The sequence below is a fragment of the Lathamus discolor genome, chromosome 4, assembly GCF_037157495.1.
Source record: "Lathamus discolor isolate bLatDis1 chromosome 4, bLatDis1.hap1, whole genome shotgun sequence".
Lineage (NCBI taxonomy): Eukaryota > Metazoa > Chordata > Aves > Psittaciformes > Psittacidae > Lathamus > Lathamus discolor.
In genome coordinates this window covers 7,718,456-7,745,541 of record NC_088887.1, presented here as the reverse complement: position 1 = coordinate 7,745,541, position 27,086 = coordinate 7,718,456, and the positions used below count along the sequence as shown (strand labels likewise).

At 42.0% G+C, this 27,086-nt stretch overlaps 1 protein-coding gene across 1 annotated transcript in view; it reads left to right on the top strand.

The window, feature by feature from the left end:
• The first annotated feature begins 22,159 nt into the window (after positions 1 to 22,159).
• Positions 22,160 to 27,086, top strand: part of TBX15 (T-box transcription factor 15) — a 50,662-nt gene continuing 45,735 nt past the window's right edge. The window contains exon 1 of the mRNA XM_065675637.1: positions 22,160 to 22,274. The gene's annotated coding sequence lies outside the window, so the exon portion shown is untranslated. The remainder of the gene's footprint in view (positions 22,275 to 27,086) is intronic.

Genomic DNA, 27,086 nt, shown 5'->3' with positions numbered 1-27,086 from the left:
TAAACACATCTGTTCCTGCTGCTTTGTTTGCATTCAAACTTTCAATGACAGTACTCACTTCCTCCTTTTAAGTGGGTTACCCAAGAATTCTGTATTTTTCTTGTGGTTCTGCGGGAAAGAAGTCCTTAAAGCACTTTAAAAGTTGTTGGCTTTTGGAGAGTTGACTTGCAATCAATAAAACCTTTTCAGATTACCCAGCATCTCTTCTTAACATGTTACCAGATGTCCCTTGCTGTCCCTTTTGAAGAAACTGCCATATTAACTGTGTTTTTTTTTAAGTATGTCCACCATCTTTTACTTATACAATGTTTCAGTTTATGCATTTTCAGACCTGTTCTGTTTAACAGATTTGCAGGAAATCCACTCCTTCCACTCCTTGTGGATTTATGCATTTTAAACAAAACCTGTTAGTACCTTTCTGCTTATCTCAGACTAAAAGGGTTCCATCAGGCCCTTTTCTTCACTTTTTCTTCTCAGTTTTTTAAGATGTAAAACTTTACTGGTAACTTTACCATTTATTCTTGCCTTATAAGCATCCCATGGAATTTTCTTATCTCAGTGAGCTTACTATTTTCATTCAGGTAACTCTGAAAGAGCTATAGATGCTTGTTTTGCCCTCAGTTATAAGCAGGGTTCCCTCCAGTTGCCATCAATATACTTTGGTTTAAATTGCAGCCTTTTAAAATTAGGCATGGGGAGTGAGGATACTGACTGATTACATCCAGAGAGATCAAAGTAACAGGATTTAACAAGCTACTAGTGACAGGGAACACATCAGTATCTGTATATACATCACACGGACGACAACAGTAATAGCATCCCTGAATTAAGAGCTTACTACTTTTCGGACATTACCAGCATCTAACAAGGTTACTAGCTTGAAGTTACCTTATCTGCAAATCCTGATCACTTTGGTCTATTAAGGACTGGATTCATGAACTGGCTATAATTATCTCTCTTGTTCTAAATTTTATTAAAAATTATTATCACTTTCATTTTAAAAAAGGTGAAATGAAAGAGGCTTGTCCCTGGATGGAGCAGTATGGAGTATACACTCTTTCAAGTTACCCTTTTAGAGGACTTTGATCAGAATATATCTGCCATCTTCAAACGCCAGGCTTTTAGGATGAAAAGGAGGTATTTGACTAATAAAACTGCCACCTCTTTTCCTTTTGATGGCCTGAAGAGCAGTATGGTGTCCGTTCTCATATTGCACCTCAAGCAGCTTTCATTGTTGGTCTGCAAAGGAGCTTCTTGTAATTGTAGAGTCATGTTATTATTTATTTTTTATTACTTATAAAACTTGTTGACCTAAGCTGGTCAATCATTTAACATTTAAAGGCATCGTTTGAATTGGTTCATCTGTTCTATTGGCTTTCCAGCTGTTGATTTTCTAACATTTAAACTTAAGGGCTGTTACTCTATTCCTTTTAGCTGGAACTTTATACACAATTCAATGCTGCAAGATGCAATATCAAGTACCCCCTTTTATTGGCAGAGGAGATGTCAAATCTTGATATAGCTTTTCATGCTTCTTACTACATTTGTTCTACTTCCTTGCTTCCTGTGTTTTATATTCTATATAGCTGCCCTAACACTGAGTTAAATTTAGCCATTCTGAATTTGTCCTGTCTTAAATAGCAAATTTCTGCCCTTCTGGGTCCCAAAGCACAGCTGTGCCCTGTGCCCTTTGTAGCACAACTGCAAATTTGAGGGACCAGAAATTACTCATTAGAAGAAGGTACTGACCACTGAAGTGGAAGGTGCTTGCAAGATGGACATGCTGACAGAGTAGGGAAGGGAGGGTGTCAGTATTTCAAGATAGGTCCTTTGCGGGCCTTGCCTGTCAGTCTACACAAAAAAGCAGCTGTTTGTGAATCTGTGGCACATCATCCAAATCAAAGGACAGGGTTTAAAACACTGCCTGAACCCAAGTGGTAGCGTTGCCTGTTCACGATGGTTTCTCTGCACATTGAGCACCCGCTGCCAAGAGGAGGGTGTCCATGAGGAGCTTTATTTCATACATATGGAGGGGGCCTCACCATCCGGGGTAACTTGGCAATGCAGAAGGCTTTGGGTGTCCCCAGAGCTTTTTCTCTCTTTGAAAGTCAAGGCAAGGAAGGCACCCTGCCACGCTAGAGAGATTTCTGCTGCCCAGACGGGGGAAGTGCTGCTTGTTATTAAGTCTCTTGAAACTGGGAGCAGTTGTGAAAGCATGTTTGAAAGCAGGATATGCTCTACAGTAATATCCAGGGCTCATAAGAGATTTTAAAGGAGTTTAAAGAGGAAATCAGACCTGATCAAGGGAGCTTGAAGATGGTAATTTAACAGGGGAACTCTATATAGTCTGAGGGTGTTGCTTTCCTGTGTATTGATTTCTCTGTGATTCTGAACTAAAAAAAATGCATTAGGATATTAAAACCAGAGCTTCTGGAGTATGGTTTGGATGAAATCATGAAGCGGGAGAATGTGGCAAATTTGCCCATGCAAAGCCCAGTGAAAGCTTCTCCTTAAAAAGTCACATCAAAGCCATAAACATTGCAAGATGTAAAGCATGACAAATGTGCAAGCAGAAAAATACCTCTCTCTGTTCTTTCCTTCTGAGCCTACAGAGGAGAGTATAGGATAAGCTAGAAGAGTAAATGCTCTGGGATGCAACAGTGAATAGCAAAGAAACCTAATTCAGGACCTAGTGCAAACGTTAACATTACTCTTGCCATCTTTGCTGCAAATTTACTGTCACACCCATCTATTTGAGAGCTCTTTTTATGGAAGGTGGTGCAGACTTGTGCTCCTGGTAATACTTCTGTCAACAGAGATCCTCTGGATTCATGCCAGTGATGGGAGAAGGTGAAGGACTTCATGGATTTTGGTCCATCTTCATCAGAGGAAAGGGAAGTTGCTTTACCTCTCAGGATATTTTCATCTTTATTTATGATTCAAAATCCTGCTAGTTTTGAAGCTTAGAGTTGCTGAATAGGGAGGAAAACTGGTCAGTCTTACAATGTCTGCATCCTCCTTAGAGTGAAGCTCAGAGAGACCTTTTGGCTTTCTAGCTTGAGCAACATTCTTTCATAGTAGTGGCTTTTTACTTTTAATACAAATGAACACAAGTACCTTATATACATTGCAGATCAAACCTTTTCCAGTAGCAGCAGGAATATGCTGCAGACCACAAGGAGCATAGACTGAATAACTTACTGATGGCTCCTAGTGGCCTTTGTAGGATTTTCTTCGTATTATGCTGATTAGCTATAGTATTTTACTGTTTTCTACCAATACATTAACAGCTTATATGTTTCTTTTACAATGCAAAGTGATATTCACTGTTTCGATATTTGCTAGCATACATTATTAGGGAAAATGCACATGTTGAACTTCTATTTTTTTTTGTTTTCAATACTAAGGGGGTCAAAGACTTACACAGAAAATGGGCTGTGAAGCCCTCTTGAAGTCATCAACTTTATCCAAAGCCAACAGCCTCTTCATTTTTCAGTGCTTCAATACAAAAAAATCTAAGTTCAATGAGCACAAAGAGTACAAGAGTTATTTCTTCTTAATGAAATAATCTGAGATACCTGTAGCTTTATGGCATCCTTGTGCGAAGCAAGGAATGGTCTTTGGCCCTAGCAACATTCGTAGTTGCTTTGATGAAAATCCATGGAGACCCGCCTACCTTCTAATGATGATACGTAACAGCAGTTTACCTGTATGGAGTTTTAAGGACCAGAGAGACCATTAAATTGTCTCTTTACCTTTTCGTGTATCACAGATAGCAGCATCTTACTCAGTCACCTATTTATTTGCCTAAAGAGTATCTTCTAGAAAAGCATGTAGGCTTTATATGAAAGGTTCAGAAGCTAGAGCACTCAGCACAGTTTGCAGCAGGAGATATAACCCCACTGCTGAGAACACATGTTGCCTTTCCCTCAGAAAAGGGCTTCACCTTCCTGCATTGGTTCTCATCATTCCTTCCTCCAGGAAATTAAAGAATTCTCTTATATTTCATGTTTTATATTGTAAGCATATTCCTGCATTGTAATAAACTCACCCTGTCTTCCTTTGGTATATAAAGCAGGTAGAGCTCCTTTCGTCTTTCTCTGTGACACATTTTTCTCTGAACTAGAAGGAATTTTGCTGCTTCTTTTCTCTATCCCATGGAACATTTAAATATCCTTTAGAAAATACATGCAAAGGACTGTATAGAGTATTCCTGTAGTAGTACCGCTACTTTCAAAACCTTCGAAAATCTAGATTTAAGCTACCTCAAATCCCACTTAATAGTTTCCAGTTTAAACAGCTACTTGCTTTTTTCCAGAACATTACACTGGGAGTTCAGATGGTGCTTCTTGTCACTGTGACCCACACCTCTCCTTTTAGACACACCACTGTTCAGAACACAAGCATCAATTTGTAGGTTTGGCTCCCATTCTTTTTCCTAAATATACAACTTTGCATTTGCCTGCTTTAGCATACCCTGTTTAACAAGATTTATGTTCCATAGAATTATGTGATGTAGCTTTATTTATACCCTTATTCTTCAGTTATTTTATGAATGGGATCCCTTCCTGGCTTTCACATTCTTCTTGCCCAGAAGGAATATCAGGCTCATCAGCAGAGCTTCTCCCATTCATCCCATTCACTTCATACTGACACTGTTCTAGTCTTTCAGTGTTCCCCTGCATTTCCAAGATACATACAAGACCATCACAGCAGGCCAGAGATCTCTTCAGCCAAGTCTCTTAGAATAGTTGTGTACAAGTGGTCTTGGCCTGCCAAGTTGAATATGCTTACTCCTAGGGGACTGATCTGAATTTATGCAGCATCCTCCTCTGTTACTAATAAATATAAATGTTCTTCATCATTCTTACATGGTGCTGTCTTACTTCTGAGCCCCAGACATGAGTAACTGTTATTTTGTATTTATATTAATGTATCTGAGTGCATTGATCTTATTAATTCAACATTCTTAGTTTTATAGGGTACAAGCTGATATTCATTGTTGTTTTCTGATGAAGAATGTTATGCCTGTAAATCCCCTGATGCATTTAGCACTTACTAATGCACACTTCCTTGCTGGGTTTGGCTAATTTACCCTTGACTCACTCAAACAATTTAAAATTCTAGCCAAAATTGCCTCCTTTGTCCACTGCTTCCCTCATGCAATGGTTTCCTATGTACCCTACTTTTTGTCCTCTGGAATTCTATTGGGACATTGAAAGAAGTCGTTTCTAAAAGCAAATACATGTGTACTTTTAATCAGCTTTCAGGTCAGGCTTGAGAAAACAATTTGACACTTCAACTGTTAACCACAAAAAGTGCTAATCTTCTACTCACTCCCTCTAACAAACTAGTCTTGTGAAAGTGATTATCTCAATGGAAGCGCTTGCATCTGCTATCAGGAAGTCTTGGTGGATGCTAATAGCTTGCCGTAAGACTAGAACTGCGGATGCTTTGAGACGGGAGGGTTTTAGTCTTGCTGTCATTCGTGCAGACACAGGGCTTCCATTATTTGGTCTACCAAGTTACCCCCATTGTATGGCAGGGTTCTGCCTCTGTCTCCAAGCTCTGGAGGAGATCCTGGTGTTTGCTCAGTTTACAGAACAAAACATCATTTCCATAGGTTTGAATTCTACTGAGCCTGTTCTTCCCACCCGGAATTGCATACATTTAAACACTTCTGGGTGGGAAACATTTTTCTTCATGTCAGTGTCAGAAGAAAATTGCAGGAGAAAGGGAGCAATAGGGGAAAAGTTCACTTGCAACTGACAGTTACCTGGGGGATGTATGTTAATTTCTCCTCAGTGCCCCCCAAATAAAAATTGGTGAACAGAAGTTATTTTGGATATTCAATGAGCCTTCTGATGCTGAGACTGAAAAATTGCAGCTACTCCATGTAGAGAGAAAAGACAATTCCTAGCAAATGAATAGGAGATTGAAGGTGAATTTTTGGTTTTGCTCAAATTCACTTATTTCACTTAAGAAAACAGCATATTCTAAAACTGATCCAAAATGATCACGACACACACCAGCATTACCTCATAAATCAGGAAGGCAGCATGACCAAGGTATTTTGTCATCTTCCTTAGCCATTAGAAATACTTACAGTGTAAGAGGGTGAAATCTTTATATTACCAAGACAAAGGCAAGGGTTCCTGAGTCTGACAGAGTGCTTAACTGTGGGTGGTGAATGAGGCAGAGGACAGCAAGAAAAGAACTTCAGTTTTGCACAAACAAACATAGATGTGCCACCTTCAAAACCTCCAGAACTTGAATATTGTCCCAATTCTGTCTGTATAAATTGTCGATATATAGACAACTTGGTATGCAAGTTCAAATCAAGGTGGTAAAAGATGGTGAAAATACAGCAACACACTACTAAAAAGTAAATTTGGGAAAAAGTCAGATGTTCAAATGTTGGCTATATGGGACAGCATGAGCAAAAAGCTACACATGGATTTACAGTGATGGGCAGCTGGACTGGTCTAATGCCTTCTTACAGAAAACATGCAGGCACAGTGCATTCCAAAGTGGACTATAGATATAATGGAGAGAGTGCAGAAGGGTTTTATAGACTGTATATTTGGTCTATCAGAACAATTAATGATTCTGTACAAAAATCCCTCTCTGCTGTTGCTTTTCCAATGACCCCATGACTTGGGCAGTGAGGGGGTTGGGGATGAAATGAGTTGTTTGGGCAGCTTACAACTTGCAGTCTTCTTGTTGGACGTGTCTTCCTACTGTCTCCATCCTATGCATTTAGCTCATGTGACAAATGGACCTCTGATCTGCTGAAATAAGTTGAAAGTATATGTAATCAGCACCACAGATGACGGAGTTTAAGGACTCTTTTAAATGAATTTGGTCTGTTACGGTTTCTTTTCATTGACACAGTTGCTGGGTACTCAAATAGTTACTCAGAAGTTCCTGAAACATTTGGACTTAAATGGTAATACTTGAGGACTTTGCTACAGAAGGGTATGCTGGAAAGTTAATATGAATTGATTTTTAATGTATTAGCTAATTTACATGGAAATCGTACATATTGCCATCTTTAGAGATGAAGTGAGTGAAATCGGTTCAGGGTCATCTTAATTCCCAATAGGGATTTCCACTTAAGTAGTTAGATGTTTTTTAGAAAATGCACTTCAAATTACCAGCTTCACTGATAGTTACTAGGTTAGTCTAATTTTCCTGGACATCTCTGTGTAGATAGCCCCTTGAAGAAGAATTCCAGTGAACATGGTAAGTTTTAAAGCAGCATGAATATTTTTTCCAGTTTTCTTGATATTGGCTTAAAAAATAGAGATAACTTAATGTGTAGTGAAGTAATTTACTCTTCACCTAGCTTGGAGAGTTTCCTGTAAAGTGTAGTTGGCTTGCTTAACACTGCTTAAAGAATTCTTTCTTAAAGGTTCCATTAGAACCTGTTTAAAGCACAAGAATGAGGTCTTCAAAGAGTGGCTAATGTAAGCAAGAAGGAAATCTCAGACAGCATGGGGCTGGAGGGAGGAGGCTAACTGAGACATTCTGCAGAAAGCCCAACTTTTGGAAGTGCAGTTTGCTGTCCTGATCAAGGAGGAGAGGCAGGAAAATCACTGAAATTAACATGTACAGAAGTTTCTAGGCTGAAAAAAAGAGTCATCATGGAAAGGAAAGTGGTATGAAAAATAACATCATTGTAACAATAATGGAAAACAGGGGGTTGGAAAGATCGAAGAGCAAAAATACTCTTGTATAAAGGAAGCACCAGGAAAGCATAATTCAGGTCACATTGACTATGCAAGAATGAATTACAGAGCAAAAGCAAACCTGAACTGGAAAGGTTTTTTGTACTAACTAACCAATGGTTGCTGATGTCTTTAAATTGCAAGTCAGTTTTAGTTAATATGTTGCTAATTTTTTTTCCTCTTCTGTTAAAATGTTTTTCATTTTCTGGTGTGCTGAAAATATCTCTGAATAGAACCTTACAAATATATGGACTTTTACCACAACCCATGCAGGCAGTGGTAGGAAGAATGTTGGAGTAAATTGCTTTTGGCTTGAGGAACGCACAAGACAATGAGAAGCTTCTTTAGGAAAAAACCAGTCTAGTCTGCATTTTGTTGTGGAGTGGACCACAGGACCTGGCTATGGGAATCATCCCACACAGAAACCCAGCCAGCATCTCTCACTATCATTTTGCATTGTGCAAAGATGAACTGATACTTTCTGTGCTGTTGGTGGAGAATATAAGTGAACGAACTATCATATACTGCTCTGCAAGAGGACGATAAGTTTGCTGCTTCAGCTTTCCAAGACAAAGTAAAAGGCTGGAATCTTCTGCCCTCTAGAATAGGAAAAATTCAAAGGAAAGCTGGCCCATTGCACTAGAGCTGGGGAAAACATTTTGATACATCATAGCCAGGCTGCACAATAAATTCCCCATATAGGTTTTCAGAACAGAACACGCTCTTGTCAGCATTCACAGAATAACTATTACTGGCCTTTAATAAGGATTAAAAACTATTTGTAATAATTGCTGTACAGAAACTAAATGTGCACAGGCTTAAATCCAGAGCAGTGGGGACAAGTGGTGGGCAGGGAAGTGGGGCTGGAGGAGCAGGGGAAAGGAAACCCTGGGAACTGCTTTGCACCTTCTCCACTGAGTCCCCACAGTCTCTTGTACCAAAGAGCAGCTGCTGGGAGCAGTCTTTGTGTATATCCTCCCTGACACCTTTGCTTTTCTGCAGGGTCCGACGCAGCCCTGGGTAGTGCCTGTCTCTGTTTGCCCTCCTTCGCACTGAGCAAAGTTGGGTGGGGAATTTTGCCCACAAGCCACAAAATGTGACATTTACAATTCACCAAGTGCTTCTGCAATTAGTTTTTTCTTTCTGAAGACTTCTCATGGCATTGTTTCTTTTTGGTCCTTTTCTGCTTCGGTTTGTTCTTTGAATTTGGTAAGCAGTGCTTTGACAGCTTGGCTAGCGGTTGCATTCTCTGTCTTCTGTATGGTCAAGGACCTAATCCAACACTTAGAATCATAGAATAGTTAGGGTTGGGAAGGACCTTAAGAACTTCTAGTTCTAACCACCTGCCATGGGCAGGGACACCTCCCACTAAACCATCTCACCCAAGGCTCTGTCCAACCTGGCCTTTAACACCACCAGGGATGGAGCATTCACAGCTTCCTTGGGCAACCCATTCCAGTGCCTCACCACCCTCACAGTAAAGAACTTCTTCCTTATACCCAATCTAAACTTCCCCTGTTTGAGTTTTAACCCATTACCCCTTGTTCTATCACTACAGTCCCTGATGAAGAGTCCCTCTCCAGCATCCTTGTAGGCCCCTTTCAGATACTGGAAGGCTGCTATGAGGTCTCCATGCAGCCTTTTCTTCTCCAGGCTGAACAGCCCCAACTTTTGTTGTTTTTCATTCAGGTGTTCTCCAGCATTTTACGGATGGTGAACTCGCCACCCGTCACACACTACATAGTCCTGAGGCTTCTTTTTGAATTGAGAATCAAGGCGCACATTTTTCGAGACTGCTTGTGCGTTTTTGTTGTCGAAAAACCTAAATCACTGTGTGTGCGTGTTTGGTTTGCATGGTGGTTTATAGATTTCCCAGTGTTTGCCTTAAAAAAGCAGTTTTAATCAAACACTATCACAAAACACAGACAGAATACCGGTTATGCCTAAGTTATGTCTGTGTCCCACTTCCAAGTTTTTGTAAAGGGAAGGGAAAGAAGGAAAAGAAAGGAAAGGGAAGGAAAGGGAAGGATGGGAAAGGGAAGGATGGGAAAGGGAAGGATGGGAAAGGATAGGAAAGAAAATAAAAGAAAAGAGAAAAGAAAAAAGAAAAGGTGAAGCTGTTGTTATGGATCGAACTGTTCGTGTTTCATATCTAAACTGTGCCGTGCTTCTGCCATGGAGTCTGTAAGTGCAGCTGCTAATGACATTGCTCCAGCTGCAGGAATCTGCTCAGCGAAAGAGGAGAAGAAGGAGGATGGCTGCTGGCCATTTTTGTTTTCTAACGTGCATGGGTTGAAGAAAGAAGAATCCCTCGTGGGATTTGACTTAGATGGTTTTGGCAGCTGTAAATTACTCACAGCATGCTGCAGAGTTTGTGCTATGAGATATTTTCAGTTCCGTTGAAATCTCATGCTAAAAAAAAAAGAAGCCCTCACTAAACTCGAACAGAAATAAGGCAGCAGGACAGAAGATCGCTGCAGATGACTTTCAGCTGGCTCATGCCTGCCTGCTGTATAGGAGGACTTTTAAGGAGCTGGATTCACCACAGGGAATATTGAAGAAATTACAGTGAATGACACTGAAGCATTGGTTTTCATTCGTAATGGCAAAGAAAGAGCTTTTCTTTACACTTTGCATTACATTAGGGTACACTCTCAGAGGGTACTGCCTGTTTGACTTAAAATTATGCTGCAGCACAGGTTTTTTTGGGGAATTGGGGAGCAATGAGTTGGTACTTTCTAACCCACTGTTTACTTCTGTGGTTATGTCCTGAAGGTGACATTTAAAAGTGATTCTTAGTCAGAGGGCAGAGCTGCTACTCGTGAATTGTACCTCCACAAATAAGCAAACAAATAAACAAAAGCCTGTGCTAAAAAAAATGTCTTGTAACCTTAGGAGCACTGTGTGCAAATAACCATTTTGTGGACGGCTGCTCTTAGAGTAATTTCTGCTTTAAAAAAGTAAGAAATCTTTTTTTACAACCTCCTATTTCTGCTACTGCAGTAGCGCCAGAGTAGGGAGAGCAGCAAGACTGTTTTCCATCAAGAAAGGTGTTACTGCAGTTGCAAGAATAAAATCAGTTTCACAGAATCACAGAATCACAGAATCCCAAGGGTTGGAAGGGACCTAAAAAGATCATCTAGTCCAACCCCCCTGCAAGAGCAGGGTAACCTACAGTACATCACACAGGAACTTGTCCAGGCGGGCCTTGAATATCTCCAGTGTAGGAGACTCCACAACCCCCCTGGGCAGCCTGTTCCAGTGCTCTGTCACTCTTACAGTAAAGAAGTTCTTCCTGATGTTAACGTGGAACTTCCTATGCTCCAGTTTACACCCATTGCCCCTTGTCCTATCACTGGATATCACTGAAAAAAGCCTAGCTCCATCATCCTGACACCTACCCTTCACATATTTGTAAACATTGATGAGGTCACCCCTCAGTCTCCTCTTTTGCAAGCTAAAGAGACCCAGCTCCCTCAGCCTCTCCTCATAAGGGAGATGTTCCACTCCCTTAATCATCTTTGTGGCTCTGCGCTGGACTCCTTCAAGCAATTCCCTGTCCTTCTTGAACAGAGGGGCCCAGAACTGGACGCAATATTCCAGATGCGGCCTCACCAAGGCTGAGTAGAGGGGGAGGAGAACCTCTCTTGACCTACTAACCACTCCCTTTCTAATGCACCCTAAGATGCCATTTGCCTTCTTGGCCACAAGAGCACATTGCTGGCTCATGGTCATCCTCCTATCCACCAGGACCCCCAGGTCCCTTTCCCCTTCACTACTTTCCAGCAGGTCACCCCCCAACCTGTACTGGTACATGGGGTTGTTCTTCCCCAGATGCAAGACTCTACACTTGCCCTTGTTAAATTTCATCCAGTTTCTCCCCGCCCAACTCTCCAGCCTGTCCAGGTCTCGCTGAATATCAGCACAGTCCTCTGGTGTGTCAGCCACTCCTCCCAGTTTTGTGTCATCAGCAAACTTGCTGAGGGTGCACTCAGTTCCCTCATCCAGGTCATTGATGAAAATATTAAACAGCACCGGTCCCAGCACCGACCCCTGAGGAACTCCACTAGTCACAGACCTCCAGCTAGATTCTGCGCCATTGACCACAACTCTCTGCCTTCTTCCTTTCAACCAGTTCTCGATCCACCTCACTACTTGATCGTCAAGCCCACACTTCCTCAGCTTATCTATGAGGATGCTGTGGGAGACAGTATCAAATGCCTTACTGAAATCAAGAAAAACTACATCTACCGCTCTACCATCATCCCTCCACCTAGTCACTTCCTCATAGAAGGCTATAAGGTTGGTCATACATGACTTCCCCCTCATAAAACCATGTTGGCTGTTCTTAATGACCCCCTCATCCTTGATATGCCTAGTGATGGAGTCAAGAATAAGTTGTTCCATCATCTTTCCAGGGATGGAGGTAAGGCTGACCGGTCTATAATTACCCGGGTCCTCCTTCTTGCCCTTCTTATAGATTGGTGTGACCTTTGCCATCCGCCAATCCTCAGGCACCTCGCCCATTTCCCACGACTTACCAAAGATGATGGAAAGTGGCCTAGCAATGACCTCCGCCAGCTCCCTCAGCACCCGTGGGTGCATTCCATCCGGACCCATCGATTTACAGATGTCCAGTTTGCATAGCTGATCCCTAACCCAATCCTCATCTACCAAAGCAAACTCCTCCTTTGTCCTGACTCCTTCTGGGGCTATAGAAATCCGGGGCCCTCGGGGAGAGTCTGCAGGAGTAAAGACAGAGGCAAAGAAGGCATTCAGCACCTCTGCCTTCTTTATATCCTCTGTCTCCAGGGTACCCACTTCGTTCAGCAGTGGGCCTATATTGCCTCTTGTTTTAGTTTTATTTGCTATGTATTTGAAGAAGCCCTTTCTATTGTCTTTAACCCGACTAGCAAGATTGAGTTCCAAGGAGGCCTTAGCTGTCCTAATTGCCTCCCTACATCCTCTAACAACTGTCCTATATTCCTCCCAAGCGGCCAGCCCCTCCTTCCATAATCCATAGATTCTCCTTTTCCACTTGAGTTTGCCCAGCAGCTCCTTGTTTAACCACGCCGGTCTCCTAGATCCCTTACTTGACTTCCTACTCATTGGGACGCTCCGATCCTGAGCTTGGAAGAAGCGGTCCTTGAATTCAGTGGAGGGGAACCTCTTGGAAGGACCTCAGCTTGAGTCTCAAGTGCCAGGCTAGCTTGCAAGGTTAGACCCCTCTCAAAACCAAAAGAAACAATAACAAACAAACAAATGACCCCCCTCCCCAAGCTTGCTTTGCTTGTTAATTGAGACTTTTTGGCCTTGATTTAAGCTAGGAGTGACTAAAGTCTGAGGAACATGGATGTCCTTGCTGACACTTCAGTTTTCCTGAGCAGTTGTACTCTTTCAGGACATTTTGCACACAGGCATGTGGCTGTACAGCCTTCCCATTCCAAGTGGAGCCTGCAGCAGAGCACGGCACCTGCAAAATCGAGGGTTATTGTAGAAAGGGAACAAGAGCAGCCTTTCCTTCCATCAGCTGGATCATTCCATCATCTGTTCTTACTCCAGCTCTGCCTTGTATATAATTCATAGCTTGTTCCCTGTGTCACTCTTTACAGTACAGAGTGAAATATTTTGGTAAGTGGAAATATGCAAGACATTTCAGAAAAATAAATGGACATTTTAATACTGACGTTTTAACATATGTCAGTATGAAAAGGGTTGTAATAAGCAAAATGAAACATGGAACGAGACATGGTTTCTTTTATGAAACAGTAATAACACCGCTTTGATATACTTCTACTGTTACAAAATGGCACTTTATGAAGAAAAACTATTTCCTCATCATGTTTTGACGAGCTTCACTCATAGCTTCATTTTACCATCACTTTCTCAGGTGGATTAGAACAACAGAGTCAAGAAAATTCTGGTATCTCTTATTACTAAATTATTGCTCATGAATGTCAAGCCTCCTTGCTATCTTCCTTTTCTCAGTGGGTCATTTGCTGCAGGCACAATGCACACGTACCTACACATCTGTCCCTGTGGCTGGGCAGTGGGAAGCCAACCAGCTTTTGTTCTTGCCTGATGACCTGAGCTTTGGGTCATGGTCCATCTATTCCCACTTCCACCTCCTTCTGCATGCACTCCTGGTCAGAAGGAGGAGCACTGTAGGAGAAACACTGCTTGACTCCTGCAGAGCTCTTCTCCAGGTTGAACGAAAAGCCAAAGAAGAAATCACATCAGCCATTCATCCCACATTTTCCCCTTGGGGCAAGGGCAGGACTGCCCAAGTTAGTTTGGTGCTGTGGGTTAAGTGGTTATACAGAGTGAGCAAGGTCACTGTGGTTCATAGGTGCATGCTTCAGCGCTGTGCTGAATGTGCATAGATCTAAAGATCATTTTAGGCATCCTGAATATTTCAGTCACAAACCCTGTTTTACAAATGCTCCTAAATACTTGTTCAGCCTGGAGAAGAGAAGGCTGCATGGAGACCTCATAGCAGCCTTCCATTATCTGAAGGGGGGCTGTAGAGATGCTGGGGATGGATTGTTCATTAGGGACTGTAGTGACAGGACAAGGGGTAATGGGTTAAAACTTAAACAGGGGAAGTTTAGATTGGATATAAAGAAGAAATTCTTTACTGTAAGGGTGGTGAGGCACTGGAATGGGTTGTCCAAGGAAGTTGTGAATGCTCCATCCCTGGCGGTGTTAAAGGCCAGGTTGGACAGAGCCTTGAGTGACATGCTTTAGTGGGAGGTGTTGCTGTCCGTGGCAGGGGCATGGAACTAGATGATCTTAAGGTCCTTCCCAACCCTAACTATTCTATGATTCTGTGATTCTATTTCTGCTACTAAGAGTCTTCATATAGTGCAAAAGGAAGGCATGTGTGGAGGGGTCATGGTTGCCCTGTCAGCTGGTAATGCACCGTGGTTACAAGCTTCTCCTCAAGACACTGACATTAGAGGACCATGGGACCCAACCAAACCTTCTGCTGGCAATCCCTCAGATATTTTGATCAAAAGGTATTGGTGGATGAAGAAACAGGGGAGAAACAACATGGATTGCAGTAAATTCTGTTGTTAATATTCATTTTGTGCAGGGCATCTTGGTCTGCTCTCTCCTTACTATTAGGGGAATTTTGAACACTGCGCACGTTTTCTCCTGTGCCTTTGCTACATTGACAGCTGCAAAAGCTGGGGCAGCTGAGTACTTTTCATCCCTGGGTTCCTGTGAGTGCTTTCTCCTGTTGGAGGCTTCAGCTGGTAGAGAAGAGAGAGGTCATACTTCAGTTTGGGGCCAAACGATACGACAGTGGTTTTGTGCTGTTACCTGTTGTCTTGTACGCTATCTTTGCATGTTTCCCAAACCTATCCATAATTGGTTCTACCTGAGCTCCCATGGGATGTTAGGGCAAGTCTTGGCTTTGGCTGTCTGAGCAGGTCCTTTCTAAGGTCCTCTGCAATAGCTTCGTAATTTACGATGGAGATGTAGAATTGTTTTCTGCAGTATATTACACTGGCGAACACATTCTCCTTCGGTTTGCTGTTCCCTCGTTACGTTTTTCTTTCATGTTTTTATGTCTTTCTAACCTCCTTGTAATGTCTGTATATTTATTTTGGTTCATTATTTGCTCTATGCTTTTTTAAAGCTGTGCTGTTACAGCTCTTTACTGTTTTGTTTAGTAATTTCTTTTCCCACTGATGTCTTTAGCTTTTCCCCGTTCTCCTTATCCTGTTCTTTCTCCTCTTACCTACTGCTCTGCAACCCACAGTGTTTCTACCTGTTTCCTCTGAAAGCATCTGGACTCAGAATAGTCTCAAGAGTTTTGGGGGGTGAATATGAGCCGATGGATCTTTAAGGGAATCCTAAAATTAGGAATTTGAAGCCTTAATTGTAGTAAATAGAAAGTGTCGGAGCCTTCTCTGTGGCAGTAGAGATGGCTCCTGAGCATTCATGGCTTCCAAGCTACTTAGGAAATTCTTGAGAATGTTTTCAGTGATTCAATTTGTTGATTGGTAAGTCTGCAGTCACTGAATTACTTTGTCTATGTGTGGACAGACTTTCTCTTTTTGCCTTTTTTTCTTTCCTATTATTTTATTTCATTATGTCTCTGGCTTTTTGCTTTCATTTTGCTTTTCCTCTCCCTTATTTCATCTTGCTTCTTCTACCCCTTGTCTTCTGTATTCTTCTTGCTCTTATTGTCTCTATCATACTTTGCTTGCTCTGTTTAAAACTACTGAGAGCAGTGAGCTGTATGTCTCTAAGGAACAGGTCTTTATGATATTAAAAGATAAAATTTGAAGTGTTAGGCTTAGGAGGTGTGAAGGTTACCTTTCCTGAGACAACTGAATCAGACCTAAATTCAACTGTGTTCTCAGCCGTGTAATGATCCCTGCTGTATGCTTTGACTTTAGGAGCAGAGCAAGAAAACTGCCTGATGTGCCTGTTTTCTTTGCTAAGTGCTCAGCCTTAGAGAGCATCAGTGGCTGCCGCTTGCCATTGCCTATGGCGCGGAAATGGGGAAGAGTGTGAAGGGATACAGGATGGGAGAAGGGATTTGCTTCCCAGGCTCCTCCTGTCCATGGTGGCTCTCAAATCTCTTTTCCCTTGGAGCCTGGTTTCCATCCACAGCCAGGAGAGCCCTGGGCAGGCTGGGATGTCCTTTCTCTGTGAAACGTGTGGGTGCGAAACCTATTGAACTGGTGTTACTGTTAACAAGGTGAGATGGTTTAAAACTACATAATGGATATAGGCATAGAGCCAAAGTTGTAAGAAACAACTTGAGGTGGTTTGTGTAAGTCCTCAGACACCATCAGTGAGCCTGACTTAGCCTTCTGTGCAGGAGCTTCATGTTTGTACAGGAAGGCAGTCTGTCTGATGGCAAATGTTAATGGATATACTGCTACTTCGAAGTAGTAACTGTGAATTAATCATAGCCCTGTGAGGGAATGGCTCAGATTTGAGCAATTCTGGTAAGAGTGATTCAGCTTGGACTTCCCCAGGATACTTCTGGCACAGCTGAGCACAGGCCCAGGGAAATATTCCTGGCAGGGGTTTGAGGGCATTGCATGTAAATAGATGTGTGTGTCTTTGCTCTTGCACATGTGTAACCCTTGTGTAAATCCCCTCAAACCAACCTTGGTCTAAAATAAACAAGGAATTGTTTGAACTCATTGGAGAAGCTAGAGTATAGTAGTTTTCTGAGAGAAATTCTGCATAAAATTACTTTAAATTGTATGCAGAAATTAAAACGTTCATTGAGATATTGGGATCTGTACCAAAACAATCTGTGCTGCCACAGAGGTTTTTGCTTTCTGGTGGTTTGTATTATCAAGGCAAGCATGCTGCATTATGAAGTTTGAAAGCTCTGTTCATTCTTAAGCAGACTGTGCTGGCCTGTGTGACTGATTTCTATGAACTGTAATACTCTTTTTGCTCATTTCTGTCAGATTCTTTTGAGTGCTTTGCAAGCCTTTGAAATAAAAAGCTATGGAGTATTTGAGTGCATAAATACATCTGAGGAAATCACGTGCAGTAAATCACCAGGAGTGCAAAGACAGTCTAAGGACTGTGAAAGAAATAAAGTATGAAATAGCAATGATACTGTAAAAAAGATATAATAAAATCAGAAAAAACAGTGGGTTAGGTGCTAAGCAGCCTGAAGGCTGCTTTGCTCCACTCCAGCAGCTCAATAGAGCAGCTAAACAGACATTTTATAGCTGGAGGTACACATACTCAAGTTTCTTTGAAGCCAAGTGCCACTCTCACTGTAAGGGTGAAATAGTAGCACGCAGTCCTTGCATCAGCACTCTGCAGGACCCGTTCAGTGGGTCAGTGTGCAGGGATGGGACAGAAGCAGTATTCACTGCATATGGATTTTCATATTTGAAGGTCTTGCTTAGTTCTCTGCCAGTTTCCAAGATCCTCTGCCCAGACCTGGATATGGTAAGAGTAGGGTAACCACAAAGGGGTGCTGAAGTCTGTGCTAGAGCATCTTCTGACTCAACTGGGAGGTTATTCTTAACTGCTAAGAGCATCTCCTCCTGCAAAGAGATACTGGTTTTCATGCATTAGCAAATGTCACTGGAAATTAGGCATTAAAGACAAAAAATACAGGTAAAAGTTTATCAGGTCAGTTTCAGCTCTGTCCTCTTGTGCCTGCGGGTCCCAGTGTGACCCCGGCACCACTGTGCTTCATTCTCAGGGGCCAGTTGACCAGATGGGAAGTTTATCCTCGCAGCTATGTTTGACACAAATGTAACTGTTCAAAGACTGTGCTGGGTCCCATAAAAAATGATTTTTCAGTGAACAACATGCTAGTACTGACAAATCTTATGGATTTTTCATAAAAAGGAACAGGTTTTGCTCATGCTGCATCAGTTTCATAGCACAGAGACAGAGTACTGACTGTACGTGGTTTGTAAGAAACCAAGTCAAAGAGAAAGGGCTTCTCAGAGCCTCGTAGAGAAATGTGTTATGCAGGAAACCCAGAGGAAGCTCTAGCTCTCCTTATGAGCCTGGGTCTCACACCTCTAGGTACGGGTAATCTCTGGTGATGGTTCCTGTCGTATCTCACAGGCAGGGTTGGAAATGAAGGGAGGTGTCTGTCCTAGCAAAGGCAGGTCTCATTCTTTTTTCATACAGACTTCCAGGATGAACATTTCAGAGAAGACACTTTCTTTTGTTTAATTGTCTTCTTGTCTAACAGCCATTCCTACTGTGTGCCACTCTCTGCAAGCTGACCTACACATGGCTTTTCTTGCTGCTTCTATCACTATTACATGAAAAGCAACTGATTCTTGATCTCAGATATAGATCAGAGACTTTTCTTTTTTACATTTAGAGACTTCCTTTGAGCTCTTGACTGGTTTAATAGGACTTTATTATTGTATTTGCTCATTTTGATGTTAAACGCTAGACCAGGTGTAGAAACTAAGAATTTGATGCCCGTTATTTTATACTAGTAGATTCCTTCTTCAGTCATTGCAAAGTTTAGTATTGTCCTGTTCACTTAAAGAGTAGCAGCATACTTCTACTTATTGCTCTTCTGCTTGCTTTGCCCTAAGAGTTAGATAAACATAGGTATAAGGATTTTGGCTTCTAGCTCTGTTACTCCTGCATTTGGTAAAAATGTATGTTTATGTGAAAAGAAGTGTAATGTTCCTGCAGTAATTATTAGCATGTTTTTGTGTCATAAACGCATCAGTGCTGTTAGGTGTTTTATTTACACGTATGCGGTGTCCATTTAAGATTAAGGGGCTGGCAAACAGAGTATCTGGAGCTGAAGATGATGCTCTCTGTTATACAGAGAATGGACGACTATGTTGGGTAGGCTTTTAAAAATCTCACCTTTGGTTCAGTTGAGTTCTTTCCTGAAAGCTAGTCTCATTTTTTAAAAGATAACACCAGCACCCAGCAGGTCTTTAGGACATAGATAGTGGGTTGTGGAGTCTTTTAGCAAGAGATCCGAATCTGGATTAAGCCCAGGACAAGGAGTATGAGAGTTATCCCCAACTTCATGGATGCGCAGTTTAAGCTGAGTTTGATGAGCCTCAGCTCCTCTTCTTACTGCACCAACTGGCTGCTCAGTCTTGCCCTCTGCAGCAGAGATGCTCTTTTTCTGTGTGCTTCTTGGAAGATTAGCATAACGATTGTCTGACTGCAGGTAGACTTTCATATAAGGGCTCCAACCAGGGCCAAAATTGCCCCATGGCAGATGTGACACTTACAGAGAGCTATTGTCACCCACCATTTTACAGCATTTGAATCTCTGGCCTGGTAAATGCTGAATACCTTGGGGGTCACGGGAGGTAGAGCATGTCAGGGAAAAGCTTTTGAGGGTGAATTCTAAGGGTGAATACTTTTTTACTCTCAGCCAGATGATGTTTTCCTGTGGTACCTCATGGGTAGGACTGGCACACTTACTGTTGTCAAGGTGGAGGTCTGTTGCTGCTGAGGAGAAGGCTTGTGGTGGACCTCCATACAAAGCCTGTGTGGACTTACTGAAGTCTGTTGAGAATGTGTCTGAAATTTGAGCTGCATGAGTTTCATAAAGGAAGGGGAGCCTTGCAAAGAGCCAACAGTGCCATTAAGGAATGGCAGGAGCAGCTAGCTGTCTTGTGGCACCCTCTGGTATACATCCTCCTTTTCTTTCTCTATGTATAGATGGTAACAGTCATTGCTATATAATGGGTTAGGTGGAGGGTAGCAAGTGAACGGCATGATGCCACACTGAAAGGTAGAGCACAACCAACTGGCTGCAGGATGTATGTGCTGGCACATGTGCTCCCTGCTTTGCGCATGAGAGAACCATGGTCCTTCCTGGTGTGAGGGAATGCTCTTTGCCTCAGCCTTTCTAGAAGGAGGGGATTGCTGTGGCTCAGGGCAGTGTACCTCCTGGTTGTGCCATTGAGTGGGGAGTGCTCTGCTGCCAGGGAGTGCTGCGTGGCCAGTTGCTGCTTGAAACACAAGGGACACAAGAAGTACAAGTTTTGGTGGTGTGAGGCTGGATGAGTGTGGTGGGATGGAGGGATTGGTGGGTGGGATGGAGATGCACACCATAGATTGCCCCAGCAACACCCTGCACAGCTCACTTTGTGCTCCAAGGGTTTACTCTATGGGAGGTTCTTACCGGTTTTTATTGAGTGCCAATCAGTGTAAGGTATCCTTTACTCAAGAAAAAACAAAGCCAGCATCATGCTTGCTATTTAAGTAACCCGAAAGTATCTATGGCCTGTAAGTCCACGTGGAGATGCCTCACTGGATTTAGAAACACTAGAGTTATTATACAAAGCATGTCTCATGGATGTGACCTTCTCTGTTCCTCCTACTCAGTAAACACTGGAGCTGGTTATTCTCTAGCTGTGTCTTCCTTGCAAGAAAGCCATGTATTTTACAGCAAGATACATAAAGTGTGTTGCCTTTCTGTTAAATATGTCATATAATAAGCTTGTGAGGGGCTTGCCCTAGTTGCAGAAAAAGTAATGGGGATGTAATAGATGTAATAGGTGTAACACTGGATTTGCTTTGCTGACTTCTGGGGGAAGCTCATTGCTCCTGTTTTCCAATGAGGCCACCAAAATGCATTAGTTTACTTTTCTGTAAATATCCGGACTTGTTTTAGCAGCAAAACAATACCCATGGTGCAAAACTGGCATTTTGCAAAGATGCTTCAAGATTCAGCCGTGGATATAGCCATTGAATTTCAGCCAGTCACTGGTATTCTATTTTCATTTATTTTTTCTCTATGTCTCAGTGGAACTTGCCTGCAACTGTACCATATTGTTATAGGGAGGAGAGTTGTAAGACATGCTGCCTGCTCAGAGCTGGGAGAAGGAGTCTGCAGATGGGTGAATGGCTTTTTAGTACTGCTTTCTTTACAGTTAAACACCATAAAATTTAAATAAAGAACAGACTCTTTAGTCAGGATTCTGGGTGCTTTGTGCAACAGAGTGTGTCCTATTGAAGCAATACCAGACTTCTCTATTATGTTCATATTGTCCTCTATCATGAAATGGAAATGGGCAAGCAAAATGGGTGAAGAGGTCCCTGCTTACCTGGTGCACACAAAAAGAAAGGAGCTGATCTGCTCGAGCAGATCAGACCTGGTGCCACGGCAGAAAGCAAGACAGGCTGATAAGAGCTGTGGAAAAGGAGGAAAAGAATTGCTTAGTATTGAGGATGTTAGCCTGGCTCATAGGCATTCTTTCTGCTGAGGTGTTTTGTGAGAAAGTAGGGGTTATGAGGTTAAAATGCTTCCTGGACTGTCTTCTCTTTCAAGCATTTGGTGTCAAGAAGCTAATTCCAATAAGCTGCCCCAATTCCCAGCTTCTTCCTACTCCTTTCTAACCCTGTACATTTGTTTAACTTCTGTTTTATCCTTGTTTTCTTCTTTTCCCTCCCTCTCTTTCCATAACACATCTCACGGAAGAGGAGTCCAGCTGCTCCTCAGACCCTGCTGGGCTCCAGGCTGGAAAGGGTGGGTCACAGCTTTGCTTTGAAGCATCACTGTGTGGTTTCATAGCTGTACCAGGAGAGGAAATTGCTGCCTCCTCTTGTAGCCACATGGTCAAGCTCAGCAACATTAGAAACAAACTTGGGCTGCTTTTTACATAAAATTTTACCACACAAGAAGAAGGTGGCAGAAGTATGATTCGAGGGAAGGTGGAGTAAAGGGGATGAAAGTGTGTTGGTTTGAAACTATCATTTTCTCTTTCCCCCCCCCAGGAACTGGTAGATTTCTTATTAGTTTAGTGCTTCTCCAACCACCTCATGCTGTAGGATGGGAAGGGCTGAAAGGAGCTTTTGAGCCACAGATGGCAGCAATTCAGCAATAAGGAGAGCATGGGAGGATGCTCAAAAGCACCACAGACAATCAATTAGGTGATGAAATAAGAAGTTCAGAGGCCCAGTAAGGATGTGCTGATTGGCTGCCTGTGCACTTCCACCCCATTAATAGTGAAACCTTAAAGCTCTTCTTTGACTCTTTTTCTCTTCTTGAGCTGACCAGTAAGATAAGTCTACAGCTGTGTCTGGGAAGGATATGAGGTATTTTCTGCATATCAGGAAAGTCACATGCTTTTTCATTAAGGCCTTTTGTGTAGAGTATGTTAAATGAACACAAGCACTGGTAGGACTGTCTGATACTGGATTCTTGATATATTGGTGTCCAGGGGCTTTATTGTGAATGGTTTTGGCTTTCTATTCAGTGTACTTTCTGCAGTAGCATGCTATCAGTTTCCTCTGTGCCATGGTTGGTTTAGATGGAAACCTCTAAGTGTGGGAGGAGTGTCTCAGTGTGTGAGGTCTAATGCTGGATGGCAGCATGAAGTTGAGCAGGGCTTTTTGGGAAGCACAAGAAGACTGCAAATTCAATACATTATCTGTAAATCTCTTTATTAATGAGATGGTTAATGAATTATCATTACATTTACCTTTCAGTTTCATAGTTAGTAGGGCAATGAGATACGTGGAACAAATTATATGATTCAGAGCTGGTATTCCAAGATATCCAGAACCCTGGGAAGTTGCTGTTGTATTAAAGTATATTTGTTTTGCTGTCAGGGATTTTTGCACACTTGAGATTGGGAAACTTTACTGGATTAAACTTATATCCTGCAGGATAAAGTAGAAGTTAATGGTGATGTAAATTCTTGTTATTTTCTACTTCAAAAACATACGGAATATTTACATTCTTACCTGTAGCTGAGAGTGAATATTTTGAAAAATTTGTATATTTCTTTTCCACATGAAAATTTTCATCTTAATTTTCTAACTGGAAGTTCTAAAGCAATTCAGTAGAAAGCATCACATTCCTTCTCAGCTACTGCAAAATATTGCAAGCCATTTTTCCTACTGTCAAAAACTCTAACATTTTTTAGAGAGAAGATGGCTGGAAAAAAGCCGCAATAAACTCAAAATGTGCGTATAATTTTCCAAGTGTAGTACATGCTTGTAAAGGTTTTAAAAGAATGGGTTATGAAATGGTTTAGTTCTGCGTGGTTGAAAATGTGTGGGTATTCAAGCATACAGAAAATTACAAGCCCTGTTTTTGACATCCATGAAGGATACTATCTGAGGTCACCATTGAGGCACTGACATCAGTGGTGGTGGAACTGGGCAAGCCTAAGACCTTTGTAACTTCAGTGTTTCCAGTCTGTGAACTTTCCAGCATATCTTGCTTTAAGGTAGAGTTTGCTGAGAACATCACAGTGGGACATCCCATTGTTTCGAGTGCGCTGAAGTGAAAGCCAGGCAGGCACAAGCGTCCTAAATTAAAGTGTTTTTCATACAATTCTGAATAGAAATGATGAGATGTTTTTGCCCACATTTTCCTTGAACATATCTTTTAGATTAGATGTGGATGAGAGAAACAAAGGAAAACAGACTGGAAACTTCCAACATCAGAAATGATGAATTATACAAGTATCAATTCCAGTGTTAAGCAGTGGGATGTTTTTAAGTTAACTGGTATCCGGATATTTGGATGTGATTCTTCATTTCCTTTTATCAGTTTTATGCTGGCATGAATTCTAGATAGAAAGTTTAAAAGTGAACTTCATAGCAGGTAAGGGCATAATAGGCACGCATACAGGTATGACCAGGAAATAGAGGTATATATCTGTGTGCACATCATGTACAACACCTGTGAAATGTTTATGTCAAGAGCCTTTCATGCCCTGTTATTCAGAAGGGAATATGTCCTCTAAAAGTACAAGTGCTTGGTTGCATTTCTGTGTATGTGACTGTGAAAGACAGGTTAAGAGCACATACTTATTTCAGTGAAGTGGAAAAGGTTATGCACCTCTTCAGTGGATGTATAGATGAAGTGTTTGTGAGCTTTGCTAAGATGAACGAAGCTCATGGAGTTATTACAGTTAGCTTGTGATTACCAGATGTTGGAATATGTGTGTGCACGCATGCTGGTGCATCTGTTGTTTGGATAATAGGATACACACATGTGGGACAACTGTGCAGTGTAGGTGTTATTACACTCGGGACCATAGCTTCAGCAGGCGTAAATCAGGGTGGCTCAGTAGAAGGCAACAAAGTCCAGCAGTGTGCACTTCCTGGAATCAGGATGTGTGACTGCATGTAGGGATTTTGGCATGTGGGATTGTGGTTGGAAAAGTGTGTCAGGATGTGACTTTAGGAGCTTGAGCCGAAGACAGTTAGCAAAAGGGAAAAAGCCAAGCCACGAATACACATCCAAGAAGCATGGATGTTAAGGAAAAATGAAAGAATACACGCACTGAGACTGATCCTCCAGGCTAAGCCATCAGTCTTGTGCTGCTGTTTCTCTGTGGAAGTATCTGAAAGTTGTGGGATTTTGAAATACATAATTCAGTTGCTGGCAATATCTGTGTTAACAAGTTACGCAGCCCAACAGGAGCAGACCTGCAGGGTGAAATGGTTGGTATTTAAGATCCAATGTTCAGACTGTCCAGACTGTCTGACTTTTGGTTAGGGTTAATTTAATTTAATTGCTGTGGTGGAGCTGGGGAGGGCCTGGAGTCTCTCTCAGCCATGACCTCATTCCTTGTTGCACTGCTGCTCCATAGGGGAACAGCTCATACCTGGTATTGTGCCACCTTTTGAGCATGGGCATGAAGTTTGTGCTTTTCTGTTGCCTGTCACTTCCTCATCCTGCCTGTCTGCTGGATTGAGGAGGAACGTAGCTCAGCACCTCCTTCCTCTGCTGTACGTGAAATGGGAGTAGCTAGCCATAGGGCTTCCTTGTGCCCTGGCTGCTAAATTCAACCACAGCCTGCCTCTCATGGAAGCTTTGTCTTTGTATGCACTGCCCAGAACTGCACAGGGTTATTTTGTCTGGTCAGATGACATCGTATGGAATTCTACTCATCCGTCCTTTCGTACCCCTAAGTCTCTTTCAACATCCCCTTCTCTGTCTTCTGTCAACTACAGCTGCTGTTGAAGTGCTGCCTACATTAATCCTTCAGCTCAGCTGGGCAGTGGTTTAATTATTCAGATGTTCTTATACATCAGTGCCTGGTAATACTTTCTGGATGTGGATTGAAGCATCAGTTTCTGTAACTCTGAAAACTACAATTTTAACACTTCCTGTGAACAATCTCATGCTAAGCATTGTTTGATTTGCAGGTTCCCTGATTATTTTAAAGTTGTTTGTTATTTCAAATTGATACGAGGTACATTCCTGGGTGTAGTTAAAAGAGAGATTCTATTTATGGCTTGGCATGTGTGTCTGATATTTCAGATTTCAAATTGAATTGCTTTTATATGTCACTGTTGCCTTTCATAGCACAGGCTGGATTGAAGTTCCTAATGCATCCTTTCCAAGCCTATGCACCATACTCTTGTAATGAAGCGCTGTAACCTATTCAGTCTGTCATGCTTCTTTCCCCTGTGAACTCATACTAACTCCATCCCCTGTTTTGTCACTTTTAAAAACAATAGCTTAAGTTTCTGCCTCAGTCTTGAAACACTAGAAGTTAAGAAAAAGAAGTCAGCACTGTGCTCAGGTGCTTCTGGGGAGTCATCTCTCTCAACCCTATCTGCAAGGCTACATAGTCAGAGGCAGAAAAAATGGCTGGTTTAGATGCAAATCACTTGTATGTGAAGCAAATAAAAGGAAGAATATGTTTATCACTTGTGAAAAATGCCCCAGGCTCATGGTTCAGTAAAAACATCTGGTCACTCTGCAGAGGTGATCAAAACAGCCAACAGAACCTTAGGTTGCAAGAAACTTTCCGATGGAAAATACCATTGGAAACACTATAATTTCTGCTCTGTGAGCCAGTGGCAGATCACTGATTCAAAAGCAAACACGTTTTTAAAAATTCAGTCCCATACATATACTTTTGTGTCTGTGTGTGTGTGCACGCACATCTATAATAAAAATAGAACAGATTCAGAGAATGAGCAATTAAAATGTTCAGAGTCAAGGAGAAGCTTTGTTTATGCATAAAAGCTGAGGCGATTTGGATTACAGTCAAGAGGTTTAGATCAAAATGGTACTCGGGCAGATAGTCTTCCAAAGCCTAGTTCAGAAAAGGGTGTGGGGGGTCTGAAGGACAGCTTGGCTAATGTAACTTGTGAGTGAAAAAAATGTAGTTTAATGGTTTGTTGAACTATTACAAACCCAAACATCAGTTCAACAGGACTAGCTTGATAAGTGCTGTTTTCCCAAAGGAAATTGTAGATTGTGAATGAAACGAACAATTTAAACTTGAAACTTCAGCTTAATGGAGCTACATTTTTCTTATAAAACCATTCCCATGGAAATTTACTAATGACTTCCTTTTGAAACGGTTTCATCTAGAAAGTAAATACAAGCAATATGTAGAGTGGTATTTATCTCATTATAACACTGCGGCAAATGAACACTCATACTAGAAAGGCAACACATTTTAAAATGAAAACGGACTCGTCCCTTTTTGTGTGCATAGTTAAACAGTGGAACTTGCTGCCATGTGACAGCAGCGTAAAGAGCTCAGTAGGACTCAGGAAAGGGTTGGATATTTCTTCTTATTAAGATGCCAGCTGGCTCCCTGCTATGGCTGTCTTGATAACCACCATAGTATAGGGAGCATATGTAATGTCTTTTTCCCTGTGGTTTGTAGGCCACCAAATATCAGGTTCCAAATATTTAAAACTTTTACCTTCATTTTTTTTGAGCTGTGTTCATACTTACAAGTTGATGACTGCATTTTCTGGGCTTTCTCTGCGATCTCACATTGGTCACATTGAGAGAGCAGACACCTCTGCAGCATTAGTCGTCTCCTGCTTTCCTCTTTTGAAAATGATGTATTTTTTTTTCCTGGCTTGCAGGGAGCAGTCCAAGCCACAGAATCCAGAAACAGACTGTCCCAGAGCTTGTGC